Source organism: Schistocerca nitens, chromosome 4 (genome assembly GCF_023898315.1).
Source record: "Schistocerca nitens isolate TAMUIC-IGC-003100 chromosome 4, iqSchNite1.1, whole genome shotgun sequence".
NCBI classification, from domain to species: Eukaryota; Metazoa; Arthropoda; class Insecta; order Orthoptera; family Acrididae; genus Schistocerca; species Schistocerca nitens.
In genome coordinates this window covers 982,325,037-982,348,226 of record NC_064617.1, presented here as the reverse complement: position 1 = coordinate 982,348,226, position 23,190 = coordinate 982,325,037, and positions in this window count along the sequence as shown.

Genomic DNA, 23,190 nt, shown 5'->3' with positions numbered 1-23,190 from the left:
GAAAGGTTCCTTTCGCCGTTACATCGTAGATAAACAACGAAACATGTTATCATTTCTTAAGGAGTGCTCAATGAAGTACGCGTGGACATCTTTTTGTAGATTCCAAATGTGGTTTCACTCTTTATTCGTTACCATGAAAAAAAAAAAAAAAAAAGAATCAGCTTCACGCTTTCCGTAAGCCGATTGAAGTCGTTAGTTACTTTTTTGTCTCTCCTCTTAGACTGAATCTTAAGTGATAATATTTCTTCCCTATTGGTTTAATGCCGGGTCAATGCCTTGTAGCACGCGAATTCGTTGATTTTCCCGCTACAGGGCCGACTTCCATGTAGAGACTGTTGTTTGCCTCCAAGAGCCCCCTTGCATGTTCCACAAAATAAAATACGCAACAATTTCCGCAAAAAATTACAAAATTAATCAGTTGATCACGGTAGTGATGAAGGCTACGATTATAATTAAATCGCGCGATATACGGCGGCTAGCGTTCCGCAGGACAATGGCTGGGGTGGCCTTGTACCGGCGCGGCGACAAGAGATAGTTCCCCAACTGCCAGTTCCGGCAACGTGCGTTAAGCGATTCGCGTTGTTACAGCACACATGGAAACACCAAACAATGCAGTGAGGAAAATTTGTGTTCCTTTATAAAATATTAATAGAAGCGGAGTCTCAGCAATGATTTATTCCACTGTTTCAGCCAATAAATAACACTGACACAGTAAGTATTAACATACTGTACCATTCAAATCTACGCTATGGTATCGTTCATAGTCGAAGACGTTTAGGAAAGTGTTTACACTGAGCCGTAACAACTTAATTACGCAGTAAGTTAGCTGTTGATACCTCCCGTACTCTTTTTTTCTATTAAGAGCACTGTGCATCAGGTATCCACAAAAAAATAACTTCAGAAAACATGAATGTGTCGAAATTTTGATTGAGTACCTCCTCCTGTTCATTCTTTACCATGAAACCATTTCACTTCAGGACAGGCCATGCGGTAGTTATTATGTTAGTCACATCTTCCACACGTAACTCGCTGCAGAAATCACAATGAAGTGAAAGCAGTCGGATTACTTCAATGAACATAGTTAAGTGTTGTGCAAGGTTGCTTGTTGATGAATAAGGCACGAGGAAGTGCAGCGGTGTTAAATACAGAAGTTTACAAAGCGCGAGTACGAAATCATGTGTGTGCTTCAAGATTATAAACCGAACAAACGTCTCAAAAATGTGATCGACAGGAAGTGCAAAATGGCGAAGCAGGGATGACTAGAGGACAAATGTAAGCACGCAGAGGAGCATATCACTAGGGGTAAGATAGATAGTGCCTACAGGAAAAATGAAGAGACCTTTGGAGAAAAGATAGCCACTTGTATCAGTATCAAGAGCTCAGATGGAAACCCAGTTCTAAGCAAAGAAGGGAAAGTAGAAAGATGGAAGGAGTATATAGTGGGTCTATACAAGGGCTATGTACTTGAGGACAATATTATGGAAATGGAAGAGGATGTAGATGAAAATGAAATGGGACATATGATACTGCGTGAAGAGTTTGACAGAGTACTGAAAGACTTAGGTCGAAACAAGTCTCCGGCAGTAGACAACATTCCGTTAGAACTAGTAAAAGCCTTGGGAGAGCCAGCCGTGACAGAATCTTCCACTTGGTGGGCAAGATGTATGAGAAAGGTGAAATACCCGCAGACTTCAAGAGCAATATAATAATTCAACTCCAAAGAAAGCAGGTGCTGACAGGTGTGAATATTACCAGCTAGCAGTTTAATAAGTCACGGTTGAAAAATACTAACACGAATGCTTTATAGAAAAACGGAAAAACTGGTAGAGGCTGACCTCGGGGAATATCAGTTTGGATTCCGTAGAAATGCAGGAACACGCGAGGGAATACTGACCCTACGAATTATCTTAGAAGACAGACTAGGGAAAGGCAAACCTACGTTTCAAGCATTTGTAGACTTAGAGAAAGCTTCTGACAACGTTAACTGGAATACTCTCTTTCAAATTCTGAAGGTGGCAGGGGTACAATACAGGGAGCGAAAGGCTATTTACAATTTGTACAGAAACCAGATGGCAGTTATAAGAGTCGAGGGGCATGAAAGGGAAGCAGTGGTTGGGAAAGGAGTGAGACAGGGTTGTAGCCTCTCCCCGATGTTATTCAATCTGTATATTGAGAAAGCAGTAAAGGAAACAAAAGAAAAGTTCGGAGTAGGTATTAAAATCCATGGAGACGAAATAAAAACTTTGAGGTTCGCCGAAGAGATTGTAATTCTGTCAGAGACAGCAAAGGACTTGGAAGGGCAGTTGAACGGAATGGACAGTGTCTAGAAAGGAGGATATACGATGAACATCAACAAAAGTAAAACTAGGATAATGGAATGTAGTCGAATTAAGTCGGGTGACGCTGAGGGAATTAGATTAGGAAATGAGACACTCAAAGTAGTAAAGGAGTTTTGCTATTTGGGGATCAAAATAACTAAGGGTGGTCGAAATAGAGAGGAATAAAATGTAGACTGGCAATGGCAAGGAAAGCGTTCCTGAAGAAGAGAAATTTGTTAACATGGAGTATAGATTTAAGTGTCAGGAAGTCGTTTCTGAAAGTATTTGTACAGAGTGTAGCCATGTATGGAAGTGAAACATGGACGATAAATAGTTTAGACAAGAAGAGAATAGAAGCTTTCGAAATGTGGTGCTACAGAAGAATGCCGAAGATTAGATGGGTAGATCACTTAACTAATGAGGAGGTATTGAATAGAATTGGGGAGAAGAGAAATTTGTGGAACCACTTGACTAGAAGAAGGATCGGTTGGTAGTATATGTTCTGAGGCATCAAGGGATCACCAATTTAGTACTGGAGGGCAGCGTCGAGGGTAAAAATCGTAGAGGGAGACCAAGAGATGAATACACTAAGCAGATTCAGAAGGGTGTAGGCTGCAGTAAGTACTGGGAGATGAAGAAGCTTGCACAGGATAGAGTAGCATGGAGAGCTGCATCAAACCAGTCTCTGGACTGAAGACCACAACAACAACAAAGGGTCATATGAGATTGTTCGTATTTTCTTTTGAAACATAAGTTCGTTGTCCCTCAGACACTTGACTGGGGGACGAAAATATTTATCACTGTTTAGTTCATCCACTTTTGTGTCAATGTTTGCTTTGAAGAAGAGTGACGAATGGGGGATACTTTCGATATGCTACTTGGCAGAAACTAAGCTTGAGTTTCGACAAATAACTCACAGCTAGCAGCCTGTTGTTGCTTTACAGCAAAGGTAGCTTTGTTATTTTATAGACGGCCGCCTCTCTGCCGTTCACGCTGCGTTGGAGCTGCAGCCTGTGATAAGTTTTATGAGTGGCGAAGCCGTTAACACTGTGACAATACAACGCAGGATGAACGCACAGTACGGTGATTCGCGTGTGTCCGTACAGCAAGTGTACGACGGGTTCAGAAAGGTTAGAATATGCATAACTTCTGCGGAAAACGTTTCACGCCTGTGTCAGGGAGCCCCTTAATAACGAACGAACATAATGTCGCAGTGGAAAAGCTTATGAAGGAAAACGGGCAGATCACTGTAAGAGAAATAGCCACTATTTTGCATATTAGGGTTCGTTCAACACTCAGTATTGTCCATGATGCTGATCGATTCAATGTAGTGTGCGCAAGGTGGGTACCACGTCAGTTGCCTGCTGAATTGAGAGATCGTTCTGTCGATTGCTCTGAGGAGCTTTTGCGGCATTATCAGGTCGAAAACAATGGATTTCTGGACACAATTTTTTAAGGGGATGAAACATGGGAGCACTGTCAGTTTCCTCAAACGAAAAGATTGAGCAATGAATGGCTACAGCTCTTTGTCAAAACCACAAAAATTTACACGTAACACCAAAGCATCGACAAGAAAAGTCATATTAAATCTCATCTGGAATATGAAGAGGTGATTTTGGAGCACTCAGTTGAAAAGAGATCAACAGTGATCAATAATTCATACTCAAATGTGACACGAAGTTAGTTTCGTCCAACAATCAGGAGAAGACTTCTGATTGCAGATGTTTTGTTGCTGCACGACAATACTCGTTGCCATACTGCCAGTTCAACGGCAGCAACTGTACAGTATGTGAAATTTTAGTGTCTCTAACTTTCACGTATTTGGACGGTTCGAGGAAGCGCTGGGAGGCAATTGGTTCGGAAGTAATGAACAGGTGAAAACCGCGGTGCGTTCTCAAGCAAAAGAATTTATTTTACGATGTGTCCATGCATTGTAGAAGCGATAGGATGCGTGTGGACTACGTCGTGGGGACTACGTTGAAAAATGATGTATCTGTAATTTTTGTGTCTTACCTCATTTGCATAATAATAAATAATTAAGGTTTTCGTTTGAATCGCCCTCTTAGGTCAGTCCTTCACCTAATGCTGTTATTACGGATATTAGAACTGATTTCCGAACTTTATTTCTGAAACTGACGTTGAGAAAACTAACTCTCCAAGCTGTGTCTTGAGAGTGACCGTGTTTTAAAGAATTGTTTATTATCATTCATGAGTTAGTAGTTACATAGTTATGTACGGAAACACTTTTCTCGTTGCCCCGTGTAAACTCTGCCCCCAGCCGCTGCACATGATGTGTGGTCGTGCACGCCACAAACTAAAATACTCGAAATTTATCCACGCTTGTGATTGGAGCCTGCATGATAGCAGTCCAGTTCTCACTGTAGTTGGATCGCTCACTACTTCTCCGGCGAAAAGAGTCAAAACAAGGGCAAATAACCCATTTGTGGCACGTTAAAATACCGGGAAGTCAAATTTTAGCCATAAACTCCAAAGAGCTGCTTGAACTACATCAAGTTAAAGTGGTGGTATTTTGACGTGTGGAATAATCGGGTCTACTGCCGGATGTTTGTGTCGCTCTGGCACAATATTTCGGCCACGTAACTCGTTGCCTTCTTCAGGTGCTACCTGGAACTGCCGTATTGGAGGATCTTGTCCAGTATTTATGCCCAGAGGGCGCTGGGCGCTCTCTTTGCCGTCCACGCCCGCCTGGCGCTGCTTGTAAGGTGTTGTCTCTTCCCCGGTGCTCCCCAGGACGGCCTCGCCCGATTCGGTCGTCATCTGTGGTCGTGGCAGCTCTCTGAGGCCCGTCCCACGTTGGGCGCTCCGTTCGCGGTCCGCGCCCGCCTGGCGCTGCTCCTGCTGCGGTGTCACTACTTCTTGAGGAGTTTCTTGGTTCCTTTCGTAGGGCCCTGATAAGCTCCAGAACCGGACTCCACGCCGAGCTGAGCTGGTAACCGCTGTCTCCGTTTATTAGGTTGTCTGTGACCTTGATCTCGATGGCCTCCTTTATGACATTGTCCTAAAACCTTGGCGTCTGTGTCACAATTTTGTGTGTTGTTGTAGTCTATTGAGTGACCGAGCTCCAGACAGTGCTCCACTATGACAGATTTGGTTGCCTGTTCGAGCCTGGTGTGCTGTTGGTGTTCTTTGCACCTGACGTCCACCGTCCTGGTTGTCTGGCCAATGTACGATTTTCCACACTGGCACGGGATGTTGTAAATGCCTGGTTTATGTAGCCCCAGGTCGTCCTTCACACTCCCTAGCATTGTCCCAAATTTGAGGGTTGACAGAAGATACTCTTTATATCATATTTTGAGAGAATTCTGCTGATCTTTGCAGAAATAGGTCCAGCATATGGCACGTATGCTACCTTCTTCGCCTCCTCTGGCTCCTCTTCTGTGCCCTGTGGTTGGCTGGTAGCACGGAGTGCCCTTTGGATGTCTGTGGAGGAGTATCCATTTCTGCTGAACACCAGCTGTAGATGTTGTATGTCTGTGACCAGACTTTCCGTATCCGACAGAGCCCGAGCCCTGTGAACTAATGTTTTCAAGACTCCATTTTTTCTGTGCCAGATGGCGGCAGCTACTGGCTTGAAGTTATAAGTCAGTTTGGGTGGGCTTACAATACACACTGTGCCCTATTTACCACGATATCCAAGAATGGGAGATGTCCATCTTTCTCTAGCTCCATAGTAAAATTTATACTTGGGTGGCGTGAATTTAGATGTTCCAAAAAGTCATCTAGCTTCTCTCTGCCATGGGGCCAAATGACAAATGTGTCACTGACTTACCTAAGAAAGTACTTGGGTTGGTAAGTCGCTGATGCAAGTGCCTCCTCTTCATACCTTTCCATGAAAAGGTTGGCTACCACTGGTAATAAAGGGCTGCCCATTGCCACTCCTTCCGTTTGCTCATAAAATTTACCCACATAAAGAAAATATGTTGAGGTCAGTACATGCCTGAACAGGTCGAGCAGGGCACCATCGAACTTCTCTCCAATGATATTGAGTGAATTGGTGAGTGGAACCTGTGTGAAGAGCGACACCACATCGAAACTGACCATGATGTCAGAGTCCACAGTGTGTAGCTGCCTTAGCCGTTGTAGGAAGTCCTCCAAGTTCCGAATGTGGTGTGCACATTTGCCCACATATGGTGCCAATATCTTCTTAAGGTACTGTGCAGTGAGGTATGTCGCTGCACCGATGTTACTGACAACAGGTTGAAGAGGGACCCCCCTCCTTGTGGACCTTGTGGAGTCCATAGAGTCTGGGTGGTACAGGTGCTTTGGAATGAAGCTTCTTGATGACCTTTTCAGGTATACCTGTCTCCTTCACCAACTTCTGGGTCTTCTTGTCTGCCTTGTCAGTGGGGTCGCCATCTAGTGGTTTGTAAGCAGTGTCTTCCAGAAGTTTTTGCACCTTCCTATCACACTCCAACTTGTTTAAGATGACCGTGGAGTTACCCTTATCAGCTGTCAGAACTACAACGCTGTCATTCTCCCGTAGCTGCCTGAGTGCCACCCTCTCCTCGCTCTAGATGTTGGATTTGGGGGGCTTCGTTCTGGTGAGGGCCCTGCAGGTCTCCCTGCGGATCTCTTCACACACATTGGAAGGTAGCGTGTTGACGACCTGCTCAACCAAACTGATGAAGGCTGCAACAGGTATGCTTCTGGGAGTCACTGCAAAGTTGAGGCCCTTGCTGAGTGCATTTGAGGTGGCCTCATCGAGCTGCTTGTCGCTCAGGTTGACCACTGTCCATGTGTCCCCATCCTGTTGTACGTTCTTTTTAAGGCGCTGAAACTTGGCCTGTTGACAAACTCTTGATTTCCTCATGGTGCATTCAGCCAAGGACCAGGAGACACCATCAACCTGGTCCCAGTCTTCTCCGGTCAATGTACGAGGTGCATTCAAGTTCCAAGGCCTCCGATTTTTTTTCTCCTGACTGGAAAGAGATAGAAACATGTGCATTGTTTTAAAATGAGGCCGTGTTCATTGTCAATACGTCCCAGAGATCGCAGCACCGTACGGCAGATGGAAATTTACCGCCATTGGCGAGAATGAGAACTGTTTTAAATACTTAAAATGGCGACCCTTACTTGAACAGCGTGCAATCATTCGTTTTCTGAATTTGTGTGGTGTGAAACCAATTGAAATTCATCGACAGTTGAAGGAGACATGTGGTGATGGAGTTATGGATGTGTTAAAAGTGCGTTCGTGGGTGCGACAGTTTAATGAAGGCAGAACATCGTGTGACAACAAACTGAAACAACCTCGGGCTCGCACAAGCCGGTCTGACGACACAATCGAGAAAGTGGAGAGAATTATTTTGGGGGATCGCCGAATGACTGTTGAACAGATCGCCTCCAGAGTTGGCATTTCTGTGGGTTCTGTGCACACAATCCTGCATGACGACCTGAAAATGCGAAAAGTGTCATCCAGGTGGGTGCCAGGAATGCTGACGGACGACCACAAGGCTGCCTGTGTGGCATGTTGCCGAGCAATGTTGACGCGCAACGACAGCCCGAATGGGACTTTCTTTTCGTCGGTTGTGACAATGGATGAGACGTGGATGCCATTTTTCAATCCAGAAACAAAGCGGTCAGCTCAATGGAAGCACACAGATTCACCGCCACCAAAAAAATTTCGGGTAACCGCCAGTGCTGAAAAAATGATGGTCTCCATGTTCTGGGACAGCGAGGGCGTAATCCTTACCCATTGCGTTCCAAAAGGGCACTACGGTAACAGGTGCATCCTACGAAAATGTTTTGAAGAACAAATTCCTTCCTGCACTGCAACAAAAACGTCCAAGAAGGGCTGCGCGTGTGCTGTTTCACCAAGACAACGCACCCGCGCATCGAGCTAACGTTACGCAACAGTTTCTTCGTGATATCAACTTTGAAGTGATTCCTCATGGTCCCTACTCACCTGACCGGGATCCTAGTGACTTTTGGCTTTTTCCAACAATGAAAGACACTCTCCGTGGCCGCACATTCACCAGCCGTGCTGCTATTGCCTCAACGATTTTCCAGTGGTCAAAACAGACTCCTAAAGAAGCCTTCGCCGCTGCCATGGAATCATGGCGTCAGCGTTGAGAAAAATGTGTACGTCTGCAGCGCGATTACGTCGAGAAATAACGCCAGTTTCATCGATTTCGGGTGAGTAGTTAATTAGAAAAAAAATCGGAGGCCTTAGAACTTGAATGCACCTCGTAGCTGCTATGGAAAGGTGGAGTTATAGCAACTCCCTGGATGTGACATCTAGGTGGTGGCGCATGACACACACTCTTTCTCTTACCAGCTCGAGGCTGGCACGGTGTTTGATTCTGTTCGCCATTCTGGTGTTGACATGGTGCTTGAACCTGGCGAAGAGAGGAACTACATCACCCTCTCGGCATCTCAGAAGTGAGAGAACTCAGCATGCTCCCCTTAGCTTATCCAGCGAACGCAACTCCCGACGCAGGACGGGCCTCTGACAGCCGCCACGACCGCAGATGGTGGACGAGTCGGGCGCGGACGACTGTCAGAGCACCAGGGAAGTGCCAAAACGTCAGGAGCAGCGCGAGGTGGGCGCGGACCGCGAACGGGACGCCCGACAAACGACAGACCTCAGAGAGCTGCCACAGATGGAGACCAAACTGGGCGCGGACGTCTGAGGGAGCACCAGGGAAGAGACAACACATTACAGGCAGCGCCAAGCGGGCGCGGACGGCAGAGAGAGCACCCAGCGCCCTCCGTGCATAAATATTGGACAAGATCCTGCAATACGGCAGTCTCAGGTAGCACATGAAGAAGGCAACGAGTTACGTGGACGAAATATTGTGCCAGAGCGACACAAACATCTGGCAGTCGGCCCCAGGAAAGCCTGAAGAGTTACAGGAAGGACGTTGTTTCCTACAAATGCAAGAAACCAGGAAATTTTAAAAGTAAGTGCCATAACAGTGTGTTGAGTGGTACTTAAGATAGGTATATAAATTATTGAAATCAATGTGAAGTGAAGCAGAAATTAGAAAATAAATGAAAAAACTTAATTTAGTTTAGAAAAGTACACACTGGCAAACAGCGGGCAGAGCAGCAGTGACAGAAGAGCCAATGACCATGAAGTCAGCAAGTTCGGGAGAAGCCATCGCCCTCCCCACATAAGTGGAAGCTGTCGATTCAGCCATCAGGGCATCGCCTGACTGGCTCACGTGTTTCTCAGTTGTCACATGTGATCAAAGGCCCTTGTCTACATTGCAAGAGCTGTCTATTCAGCCGTCAGATTGAAAGGGTACAGTACCGCCCGATATTGAAAATAAGTACGAAATACTTCATTATTTTTGTCAGAACAACACATTTTTTTTGTAAAATAACTCAATTTCAATTAATACAGCGAAGCCGGATACCAGTGTGGGAAAGAATGACAATTTATTTATTTATTTAATTGATCACATGTGCACTCCCACAAAGTAAATCCCTACATCCAGTTTGGTGAGATCTGTGAAATGAATGAATGTATGGTCGTCTGCTAACCGCAGATAGTGAATGTGAATATATGATCATCTTTGAGACGATCCTTTGGCCATCTTTGGTGGGACCAAAGAGATGAAATTTACCTGAGCTTTGAGCGCCTGAAATGTGGCTGACCAATAGAGTACCGAGGTGTTTCCCCCACCTCGACAGAAATGGGAGAGGACCTCGAGAACGGCCATGTTTCAGCACTCTGCCGCTGGATCTTGTGCTGTTAAGACCTGTTTTAGTTGTGCTCCGTAATGACGAAAGAGTGGAGACATGGTATGCATGTGGAATATTTAAGAATAGTTTGAAATAATAATTTCTCTATTTCAGGAACTTTTGTGGGGAGAATTAAGTGTCAGGTAGGTAATATTAATGGGATTGTAGTAATCTTCGGAAGTGACCAACGGTCAGAATGAAACCACGTGTAGCAATAAGTTGAAATACTTCCGTGTGCTTAAGTTAAGCTGAATTACTAGCATGTGTACAATAAGTTGAAATATTTAAGAAATAGCGTGTGTACCATAAGCTGAAATATTTAAGAAATGGCGTGTGCAGGCCTTGAAATTAGAGACGAATACTTCCACGTGGTGAGTACTGTGTGAGTCTCAATCTGTGTATGAGACAAAGGATAAAGAGAAGTACTCGTCCATGGTATCAGTTGAGGACTCGCGTGTGTGATGAATACATTCTTAATATTACCTTGCGTGATATGATTCCGTGTGACGCTAGATTTAAACTCTGAGAGAGAATCAAGGTGAGTCGGCCGTCTATCCAGCAACGCCACTTGCCTTGCATTGCACAGGAAGACGTGCATATATCTCCAGAGTTCATAGTAGGAAAGTAGAATTACAAAGTGGGGCAGTGTCGTGTGAAACTGGGATGAATATTAATTGAAGTGGGAAAGCTGAAAGTGATAGTGTTGTGACTATTTAGTGTTTTATATTTCTTATTGCAGTGTGATGTGTGTCATGTAATTTGGGTATGTGTGGTTTGCATGGGAGAGTAGCAAGGTAGTTTCAAAAGATTTGTGGGTCATGCTTGTTCCTTCTGTATCGCTCGATCTGGAGGAAAGTTTCGTCATGATGATTGTGAGAGTCGAAGCGTGAGATATGATAAAAGATCCACCATCCTATCCAGAAAATGCACTGTAGAGTTAAATAATTACGAGACCATAATATATTCACCAATGTAAAGCCATGCCCACTGGGCGGAATTTCTCATGTGTTATTGTTGTAGGTTATAGAATTTGTGTGTTTAGGTTAGAGAATTTATCGGAATAAGTAAGATAGTGAAAAGAAATAGATTGTTGGACTTTTCCTTCGCATTGTATGTTGTCATGATGTCCCGAATTTATAATGTGTGCGCCATTCATATTCAGTGCGGTGGCCACTTGTTGACAAAAGCCGTTAAATAAAAGACAAAAAGAAAATGTGGTATTGCCAGTGCGTAGTGTACAGTCAGATTTCTGTAAATTACTGATAGTCAGATGCGTGTTTCCGTTGCGTATTATTCATACAGGAGGATAATTTGTAACTAAATAGTAAGGTACGAGAGTCCATGTTACTCGATAAATTAAGAATGAATCCACTCGCTTGGCAGACCACTCATCTTGCAGGCCTGACTGCTTGATGCCACAGTATGAGCAAGGCATGTGGGTGCCTCTCAAGGTCATCGCCCGACCGGCTCACGTGTTTCTCAGTTGTCACATGTGAGCAAAGGCCCTCGCCTACATTCCAAGAGCCAATGACCGACATTAAGAAGATTCTTCGAGAAGCTTTTCAACGTGACAGAAGAGGCAAGGACCGTGAAGTCGTTCACCTCCAGTGAGCTGAAGTGAATAAATACGCGAGACGCAGTGCGCCCGAGGAGAGTAGTTTTCAGTTCGGTTCTGGAGCTGAAGACCGTCATGCAGGAAGAGACTACATCGTACACAGAAGCACCAAGTCAGCTGCTGTAATGGAATAGCAAGCAGCAGCCTCGCCGCCAGAAGACAGAAGTAAAAGGTATTTGAAGATTGATTTTTACGTACCCGGTTGACTCGTGAGGACGGGAAGGAGACGGTCTCACATCAGTAGTCACCTGTGAGCTGGGATGAAGATCGGACAACCGAAGACTGGCAAGCGGGAGTCCATTGTTCGAGTCCGGGACACTGGCCTTCCCCCGCCGCACCGCTCCGCTGGCCGACACACACTGACACACGCGGCCGCATAGAGGAGAGAAACACTGGGACGCCACATCCAAGGTATCACCATCCGATGCACGACTTCGTTCTCAATAATTAAACGGGCCACCGCAAGAGGCGCGTCTCCAGTCAACTGGGCGAGACGGCGACACGAGATACACACCGCCACGCGTAATCAGACGCCGCCGCTGCCGCAGCAGAAGGCTTCGCAAACGACACAGCTGCCGCTCTCCCAGCTGAGAACAATAGAGTAAGATAACAGTTGTACAAAACTTTCAATAAAAGTTATCTTATGTAAAAATGCTGTTTCATTCTACCTCATACCCGAGCCAAGGAAGAACCCACCCTGCCCACATGTTGTTAAGAAAGAAAAAGTAATTTATTTACTGTTTTTCACCCTGACATAATGCTTTAGAATGAAATGCCCTTTGCAGTAATGCTCATCCTGACAATTGACGAGCAACAAAAGAGAAAGTCCAGTTACATTTAGTGTTAGAAGTGTTACAAGTGACAATAAAACAAGATAAAACAAAGCTTGAAACCTTTTCAGTGCAGTGTTTATAAATGGCTCTTTTGACAGAAGTGACTGGTATGTTGATTCAGGTGGTTAGTGTACATCTCACAGCAAATGAAGAATGAATGAAAAATGACAAAGTAAATGATGTTAACATGCATCAAATGATGGCTTCAAATCAGGCAGAAATCCCAGTGTTGTGGTCTGGCAAAGTTGATTTAACAACAGTAGTCGGAAAGAACTCTTTTAATATTAGCGTAAATAATGTTGTGTATGATCCAGAACTTACAACAAATTTGCTCTCTGTCAGCAGGTTGATTGAGCAAGGAAATTTTGTTGAATTTAATAGTGATCAGTGCAATATTTGTAAAGCATGATGAACTAGTAGCAACTGCAGATCTGATTAATGGTGTGTACAAGCTAAACATTGACAGAAGAAGTAATTTCTTGGGAAAGATTACACCATATGATTGGCCTAGAAGATACGGTCATCCAAATGCATTAGATCTTATTAAAATGAAAAATGGTGCTGTGGAAGGAATGGCGTGTGAAGACATTAACATTACCTTGCAGTGAATGCAAACAAACAAGACAGCCTTTTCCACTTGGAGGCACTAGAGCCTCTAAACCACTTCAAGTAGTCATGCAAACCTGTGTGGACCAACGGAAATTATGTCATTAGGTGATGCAAAGTATTTTTTTCATAATGAGATTTTCACTCTGCAGCGTAGTGTGCGCTGATATGAAACTTCCTGGCAGATTGAAACTGTGTGCCCGACCAAGACTCGTACTCAGGACCTTTGCCTTTCGCGGGCAAGTGCTCTACCATCTGAGCTACCGAAGCACGACTCACGCTCGGTACTCACAGCTTCACTTCTGCCAGTATCTCGTCTCCTACCTTCCAAACTTTCTTTCAGGAGTGCTAGTTCTGCAAGGTTCGCAGGAGAGCTTCCGTAAAGTTTTGAAGGTAGGAGACGAGATACTGACAGAAGTAAAGCTGTGAGCACCGGGCGTGAGTCGTGCTTCGGTAGCTCAGATGGTAGAGCACTTGCCCGCGAAAGGCAAAGGTCCCGAGTATTTTTATCATTTTGGAAAATGATTACACCTGAATGGGATTTATGTATTTTCTGAAGACAAGGAATGAGACTCCAGAAAATTTCAAGAATTTCAGAAAATGGTGAAGAATCAACTAGAAAGAAAAATCAAAACAGTAAGAACAGATAGTGGAAAAGAATTCTGTTGTGTGAATTTTGAGAGTTTGTTGAAAAAAAAACATGGTATTACACATCAGTTATCCAACATCGGTACACCAGAACAGAACCGTTTGGCAGAAAGGCTGAATAGAGCTGTTGTAGAAAAGGCGAGATGTTTACTATTTGATGGTAACCCTGACAAAAGATTTTGGGCTGGAGCTGCCAACAGTGCAGCATGTTTGCGAAATAGGTCAGTGAGTTATAGTTTAGGGAATAAAACACCCTATGAGCTATGGACTGACAGGAAACCCAACATCAGTCATCTCAGTCATCAAGGTCATGATACATATTTCAAAGACGAGAAAACAATGGGATAAAAACGCAAAAGAAATGATCTTAGTGGGACATAGCAATACTACAAAAGGCTACAGACTCTATGACCCTGAAACAAATGGCTCTGAGCACTATGGGACTCAACTGCTGAGGTCATTAGTCCCCTAGAACTTAGAACTAGTTAAACCTAACTAACCTAAGGACATCACAAACATCCATGCCCGAGGCAGGATTCGAACCTGTGACCGTAGCGGTCTTGCGGTTCCAGACTGCAGCGCCTTTAACCGCACGGCCACTTCGGCCGGCCCCTGAAACAAATGATGTACTGGTACTATAATGGAAAATATTAATGATGCAGAAACTAAAATCAGGAACCATGAAGAAATCACCATTTAGGTGGAGAATGATGAAGAAAATGAGAGGTCTGATACAGTATTAACAGAGAGCTTTCATGATGTCTCAAAAGAAGCAGTTACATCACAGAGAGAAACTGATAATAAAAAATGTCTTATGCAAGAAGATGAAGTAAAAGATGCCGGCCGGAGTGGCCGAGCGGTTCTAGGCTCTACAGTCTGGAATCGCGCGACCGCTATAGTCGCAGGTTCGAATCCTGCCTCGGGCATGGATGTGTGTGATGTTGTTAGGTTAGGTTTAAGTAATTCTACGTTCTAGGGGACTGATGACCTCAGAAGTTAAGTCCCATAGTGTTCAGAGCCATTTGAAGCATTTTTAAACGATACTAGAAGATCTCAAAGGCAGCTCAAACCAAATAGATGATTTGGAGGTTTATTTTTCTGCTAGAACTACAGATCAGCTCGAGAACCCGAAAACCGGCAGGCAGCCCTTAGCAGAAATGATGCCGAAGAATTGAAAAGTGCTATGGATGAAGAGATACAAGCCTTTCAAAACAACAATGCTTGGAAAGTGGAAAATTTCCCAGAAAGTGCAAGTGTTGTGCAGTGTAAGTGGGTGTTCAAGAAAGAGGTCAAAAGTGAAGGTCGAGTGCAGCATCGTGCTAGACTAGTGGCAAGAGGATTCACTCAGAAACCTGGAGTTGATTATGTTGAGACCTTTTCTCCTGTTGTAAGGCATTCAACACTTAGACTTCTAATGGCTTTATCAGTTGAACTACATTTGATCATTACACATCCTGATGTTAAAACTGCTTTTTGAAATGGTATCTCAAGGAGGTGTTTTGTTACAACAACCTGAATGATTAAATCTTTGTAATGATAAAAGAGAAGTTTTGAAGTTAAATACGGTTATATATGGTCTAAAACAATCATCCAGAGCGTGTAATCAAACAGGATATAATGTCTTATGTTGTCTAGATTACAATGATCTGATTTAGAACCTTGTTTATTTACAAAACACACGGACAAAGGCTTAGTTACCATGATAGGTTCATATGTTTATGACTTTTCAAATGACTCAAGTGAGACTGAATTTTGGAAAAGTATGGTACCTTCAGAATTTGAAGTAAAGGATTCAGGAATGGCTAAAAATTGTTTGGGGATGTAAATCAAACATGACAGAGCTAAACAAGTTTTAGCTTTAAGTCAAGAGAATTATACTGATCAATTATTGATAACGTTCAATATGATAGACCGTAAAACTGTAAACACTCGTATTGAAACTAAACTTGATTTTCTAAATGAAAAAGAAATTAAAACTTATGACGTTCCTTATTAAGCCCTAACAGGTAGCTTAATGTATTTAACAGTACTTACATGATCTGATATCTCTTTGAGTGTGAGCTACTTAAGCCAGTTCAATAATTCTTATAGTAAACAATATTGGATATGTGCTAAGCGAGTTTTGAAATATCTGAAGGAGACTAGGAATTATGTTCTAAAGTTTAGGAAAGGAGATTTAGAATTACGTGGTTATGTAGATGCATATTGGGCAAATTGTCCTTTAGACAGAAAATAATACATTGATTTTATTTGTAAGCTGTGTGGTTCTGTAGTGTCAGAGCAGAGTGCTAAGCAAAAGACCTTTGCTCTTTCTAGAACATGAGGATGAATATATGGCTCTTTCCAAAGCTTGTCAGGAAACCATTTATTTAAGGAACTTGTTACATGAACTGATAAGCTATAATAAGTGTGTCACATTATTTAATGATAAACTGTTATCTGTAGAGAAGGAGACGTTACAGTTTTTTTCCGGTTGTGAGCTCTGCAAGATCCATGTACTAATTTGTATTTACGTGACAAACCCCAATTTTTGGCAAATGGATCTATGCCGACATTTGTAAAAACGGCGATGGTACATTAGTCCTTACTAATGTAAAATTGCCACCTTCAGAAGAAGACAAATTTATATGTGTCGAAACCTAGGTAGAGAATTCTTTATCCATTGTAACTGGTCGGCTGTTTATAATTTTATTGTATATATGTATATATAGGGTGGTCAGAAAATGTGTGAAATGCTTGTAGGGATGTTACAGGGCAGGTTGTACTGAGACATAAATGTTAAGAAAGAAATTCGATACGTTGCTCCGTTTCCGAGTTATCTAGCACAGAATTTAGCCAATCGGGGCTTCGCGCGCGTAAATTCAAGTTCCAGCTAACGAGACAAAGCACTCGGGCAACACCGCCCCTGGCAGGCCGCTTGAATGCGAGCGCGGACGCCCCGATTGGTTAAATTCTACGCTAAATAACTCGGAAACGGAGCAACGTATCGAATTTGCTTCTTAACATTTATGTCTCAGTACAGCCTGCCCTGTAACATCCCTACAAGCATTTCACACATTTTCTGACCACCCGCGAACTGTGACCTCTCTGACAGGAAATCACGGATCCTTTCACATAACTGAGACGATATTCCATAAGCAGGATAAGCAGGCAATTTCACTACACGACGTTTGTGTGATACAGTATCAAAAGCGTCCATTATAATTGTCCGGGCTGTTCTGCCATGGTCGGTTGATGAATTTTGTCTCAATTCCCAATTGTTTGACGACCACATACTTCAAGTGGAATGAACAGTTTTATGAGCAAACGGATGGCGTGGCTATGGGAGGCCCCCTAAGTCCCGTAATTGCAAACTTCTTTATGGAGAAATTCGAAGAACAGGCCTTAGGTACTGCCAGCAAAAAACCAAATGTATGGTTCCGATAAGTGGATGACACTTTTGTGCTGTGGAGACATGGTAGGGAGGAACTAAGCCGTTTCCACGAACATTTGAACAGTATAAACTCGAGAATTCAGTTTACAATGGAGGAGGAGGTAGACGGCAAATTACATTTCCTCGATGTGCTTGTTTTTAGAAACGAAAATGGTCGTTTGGGCCACTCAGTATACAGCAAATCCACGCACACGGACCGTTATTTGCACCGGGATTCGAACCACCACCCACAACAGAAGCGGGGTGTTATCAAGACGTTAGCGGACAGAGCTAGAAATATTTGTGAACCTGAGTTGCTCGACGCTGAGATGGAACATCTCCACAATGCACTAATGAAGAACGGATATTCGTCCGCCGAAATAAAACGTGCGTTGAGGCAGCCACGCAGAAATCATACTGACGTACAGGCTACTGCAAAATTCCTGCCGTTTGTTAAAAATGTAACGGAAAGAATAGGATCTTGACGAAGCGAAATATTACCGTAATCTACAAGCCCACCAGGAAGATACAGGAATACCTTAAGCCTGCCAAGGACGCTCGCAAACCTTTGGAAAAAGCTGGAGTGTATAGGATCCCATGCAGCTGTGGTGATGTTTATGTGGGTCCCACTAAAATAACTGTTTCTAAACGTTTGGAAGAGCACAAGGGAAATTGTAGAAGAGGAGAAACGGAACGATCAGCTGTTGCGGAGCATGCTTTCCACCCAGGAAACCACAATATTCGTTTCGAGGAGACGCAAGTACTAGCGGCCACAAGCGGATATTACGAAAGGCTCTACAGGGAGGCAATCGAAATCGCTAAACACCCAAATAATTTCAACCGAAAGGAGGAGGGCGTGAAATTAAACGGTATATGGATGCCGGTGTTAAAGAAGATGTGTACCACCCGTCCACTACTGGGTGACGGCAACGGCGATCGACGGCGACGGACAGCGGCCAATTGCACTGACGTTTTCAAAACACGTGACGTCACGCCGCGGCGTGGGAGCGCGCGGACACGGAATTTAGCGGCAGTCAGTAGCTAGCCAGTGGGTGTGTTGGACCTTCCACCGAGCTACAGACCCCCTTGAAGATGTCTCCCGCAGTCGGAGACGAAACGTTGGGAATTGAGACAAAATACATCAAGCGACCGCGGCATAACAGCCCGGACAATTATAATGGGCATGATATTTCCGGCCGTGAAAGTCTACATTTTAGTATGAGTGTCAAAAGCCTTCTGGAAATCTAGAAATACTGAAACAATTTAAAGTCCATTGTGAATTGTACTCAACACTTCATATTAGTAAAGAGCTAGTTGTGCTTCGCAACAACGATGTTTCCTAAATCCGTGTTGACTGTGAGTCAATAGACCATTCTCTTCATGGTAATTCGTAATGATCGAACACCCTGTGTAGACATCCAACACCTGATTCAAAATCTCTCCGACAGAGATCAGGCCCTGATAATGGCGAAGGGTGGGCTCACCCGTATTAACGTCCATTAATATGCGTCCGGATACTGTTGACCAGGTACAGCACGCTCCAGGCAGTCGTTTTACGCGCCTGCTTCGCCAGAGCACAGTACACAAATGACGCGGTACGGTCGTGGCATATAGGAGGCGAGCGCGGTAACGTGGCCAGTCGGAGCGTGATGAATGGCGGAAGGCGGCCGGTGTTTTTGTGGGGCAGTTGGCTGCAGTGGCGGCGGTGGGTGCCACAGCACCGCCCAGCATGTGGGGTACGGCGCGGCTGCCCAAAGGACAGGGCGCGCCGCGCCGCACCGCCACAATCAGATTGTGCGCGCCGTTTACTATTGAAACTGCCTTCTAATATGCCGCCCCGGCCTTGGGGCGCCTCGGCGGGCAGTTGCGCGATACGCAAAGTGAAGGTGGCGGCCGGCGCTTTCACCAAATTCCTGGGGGCCAGCCGGGCCTCGCCGGAGCACGACACAGTCGTTCCTGCTACACGGGGTCGACTCTGCGTACACTCATATCCAAAATTATAGCAAGAAACGGAAATTTGACAAGGCTGCGTATATTTCGCCACAATACGCCCCGTAAACAGGTGGTTGTAAAGTGGAAACAACGTAAAGAATACAGAAGGTAAACAACTGCAACATGCGTAACAGCAGACGGAAATTTCCGGGAATTCAGCCAGGTAACACTTTCAGCGACCGCCGATATTTCGGCGGCAGAACACCCCGCCATTTTCAAGGCAAACTGCAACGGACAGGCGGCGTACATGCAAATTTAAAAGCTCGGTTCTCGGACTGAAGCACGAAAGATACCACACACACACTGAACACTAGTGCCACCAAAGATGACCAAAGTCAGAGCTATCGATAGTGAGACTATGAATTCGCAGGGGAGGTAGCATTGACTCTGTCCCTCTGTTTTTTGACAAGGGAGGGAGCCGGACTCCAAACAGAGTTTAAACAGAAACCTCCATCCCTGTTAACGAGGTTGCTCGCTAATTTAATCTCATATGCCTCCCTAATAACGCTGTCCCACGTGTATGCCAATATCTCGGTGTTATTATACACTCCCGGAAATGGAAAAAAGAACACATTGACACCGGTGTGTCAGACCCACCATACTTGCTCCGGACACTGCGAGAGGACTGTACAAGCAATGATCACACGCACGGCACAGCGGACACACCAGGAACCGCGGTGTTGGCCGTCGAATGGCGCTAGCTGCGCAGCATTTGTGCACCGCCGCCGTCAGTGTCAGCCAGTTTGCCGTGGCATACGGAGCTCCATCGCAGTCTTTAACACTGGTAGCATGCCGCGACAGCGTGGACGTGAACCGTATGTGCAGTTGACGGACTTTGAGCGAGGGCGTATAGTGGGCACGCGGGAGGCCGGGTGGACGTACCGCCGAATTGCTCAACACGTGGGGCGTGAGGTCTCCACAGTACATCGATGTTGTCGCCAGTGGTCGGCGGAAGGTGCACGTGCCCGTCGACCTGGGACCGGACCGCAGCGACGCACGGATGCACGCCAAGACCGTAGGATCCTGCGCAGTGCCGTATGGGACCGCACCGCCACTCCCAGCAAATTAGGGACACTGTTGCTCCTGGGGTATCGGCGAGGACCATTCGCAACCGTCTCCATGAAGCTGGGCTACGGTCCCGCACACCGTTAGGCCGTCTTCCGCTCACGCCCCAACATCGTGCAGCCCGCCTCCAGTGGTGTCGCGACAGGCGTGAATGGAGGGACGAATGGAGACGTGTCGTCTTCAGCGATGAGAGTCGCTTCTGCCTTGGTGCCAATGATGGTCGTATGCGTGTTTGGCGCCGTGCAGGTGAGCGCCACAATCAGGACTGCATACGACCGAGGCACACAGGACCAACACCCGGCATCATGGTGTGGGGAGCGATCTCCTACACTGGCCGTACACCACTGGTGATCGTCGAGGGGACACTGAATAGTGCACGGTACATCCAAACCGTCATCGAACCCATCGTTCTACCATTCCTAGACCGGCAAGGGAACTTGCTGTTCCAACAGGACAATGCACGTCCGCATGTATCCCGTGCCACCCAACGTGCTCTAGAAGGTGTAAGTCAACTACCCTGGCCAGCAAGATCTCCGGATCTGTCCCCCATTGAGCATGTTTGGGACTGGATGAAGCGTCGTCTCACGCGGTCTGGACGTCCAGCACGAACGTTGGTCCAACTGTGGCGCCAGGTGGAAATGGCATGGCAAGCCGTTCCACAGGACTACATCCAGCATCTCTACGATCGTCTCCATGGGAGAATAGCAGCCTGCATTGCTGCGAAACGTGGATATACACTGTACTAGTGCCGACATTGTGCATGCTCTGTTGCCTGTGTCTATGTGCCTGTGGTTCTGTCAGTGTGATCATGTGCTGTATCTGACCCCAGGAATGTGTCAATAAAGTTTCCCCTTCCTGGGACAATGAATTCACGGTGTTCTTATTTCAATTTCCAGGAGTGTATAACATGGGGTGACCTGTATCCAAGAAATGTTCGGCAATAGCAGATCTATTTGGCTGCTGTAATCGTATGTGCAGTTTATACTCAGTACATCGTTCCTCCATGGTCCTGATAGTTTGACCAATATATGCCATGCCGCAGCTACAAGGAATACGATATACACCCGCCTTACGCAGTCCAAGATCATCCTTAACGGAATTCAAAAGTGCTCTAATTTTAGATGGAGGTCGGAAAACACATTTCACATCGTATATCCGTAAAATATGACCGATCTTGTTGGACGTGTTTCCTACGTAAGGCATAAAGGCAGTCGACTTGGGTGTTGACTCAGAATTATCATCAATCACCCGATGTACAGTTGGTCGATAGCGCAACGCACGTTCTATCTGTCTATCACAATAACCATTTTCACGAAATGTAACTTCAAGATGGGACAGCTCAGCTGGCAAAATCTCAGCGTCAGAAACGACATGTGCCCTGTGTACCAAGGTGCAAAGTATCCCTTCACGCTGACCCGGATGGTGACAACTATCAGCCTGTAAGTACAAGTCGGTGTGAGTACGTTTCCTGTAGACTGCATGTCCCAATGATCCATCATCCTTCCTCCTAACCAACACGGACGGAAATGTTCTTCATTTTTTCCATCTTAACGGGTTCACACACACATTCCGATAACTGGTTAATATGTTCAGTATGGTGTGTGACTACCTCTGGCAGCAATACAGGCCAGACAACGGCGGGGCGTGCTGTGACTGACGTCATCAATCTCATGCTGAGGCAATGACGCCCATTCTTCCTGCAGAGTTGCTCGCAAGTCTTGGAGAGTGGTTTGTGGATGCTGGAGTGATGCATCCCGCATATGGTTAGTGGGACTCAAATCGGGAGAACGACTAGGTCATGCGACGCATGCAATATCTACCGTTTCCAAGGAAATATCAACCACCTGTGCTCTATGAAGTCGAACATTATCTCCCATCAAAACTAAGTCTGCGTCCACAGCACCTCGCAACAGCAGCTCATTATGTCCCCAGATCTTGTCACGATACCTTACAGTAGTTAAACGTTGCCCATACACTCACACTATTTCACGAAGAAGGTTTCTAGCGGTAAACATAATCCCTGCCTAGACCATTAAGGAACCTTCTCGATATCGATCTGTTTCCACAATGTTTGCGTCCCGAAATCGTGTTCCACGTTCCATCCCGATGCGAATCCTTTGAGAATCAATCTCCACACCAAACCAGGACTCATCTGTTGGGTTCGATTTGGTTGTTTGGGGGAGGAGAGCAAACAGCGAGGTCATTGGTTTCATTGGATTAGGAAAGGTCGGGGAAGGAAGTCGGCCGTGCCCTTTCAGAGGAACCATCCCGGCATTTGCCTGGAGCGATTTATGGAAATCACGGAAAACCTAAATCAGGATGGCCGCACGCGGGATTGAACCGTAGTCCCCCCGAATGCGAATCCAGTGGACTCATCTCTGCAATGAACATTGGCTCACTGCTCGACCGTCCGTGTGGCATGTTGACTACACAAATCTAGACGTTGCCTTCTGTGAAGACGCTTCAGAGGTACACATACAGCAGGTTTCTGACATTAAAGGCCACTCAGCCGAAGCATTCTGTTCACCGTTTGTCTCGTTACAACACGTCCAGTGGGTGCTGCGAGGTCAGATGTCATTAACCATGCAGTACTAAGGCGGTACCGTTGTGCCGTCACAGCCAAATACCGGTCCTCACTTTCTGATGACAACGTGATCGATCCTGTACGTTCGGGATACAGTTTCGGTCTGTATAAACTGTCGCCACATCCGAGAAACGACAGAATGATTCTCATTAATCTATCAGGCCACACGAGTTTGCTACTGTCCTGCTTCCACTCCTCTTATGGCCCTACACAGCAGAGAGTCTGGTAGACGTCTTCTCCGAGCCATACCGCACCGTCTGTGACTGTGTACACAGCGGTTGTGGATGTGGGACCTGTTTGATAGGTGCCCTCCCATCATTGTTGGCGTGGTTGTTTGTTGACCGTGTGAGGGTACTGGTGTGTAGTATCTGTAAGTGGTTGTTCTTTGGAGGGCGACAATGCCCTGTGGC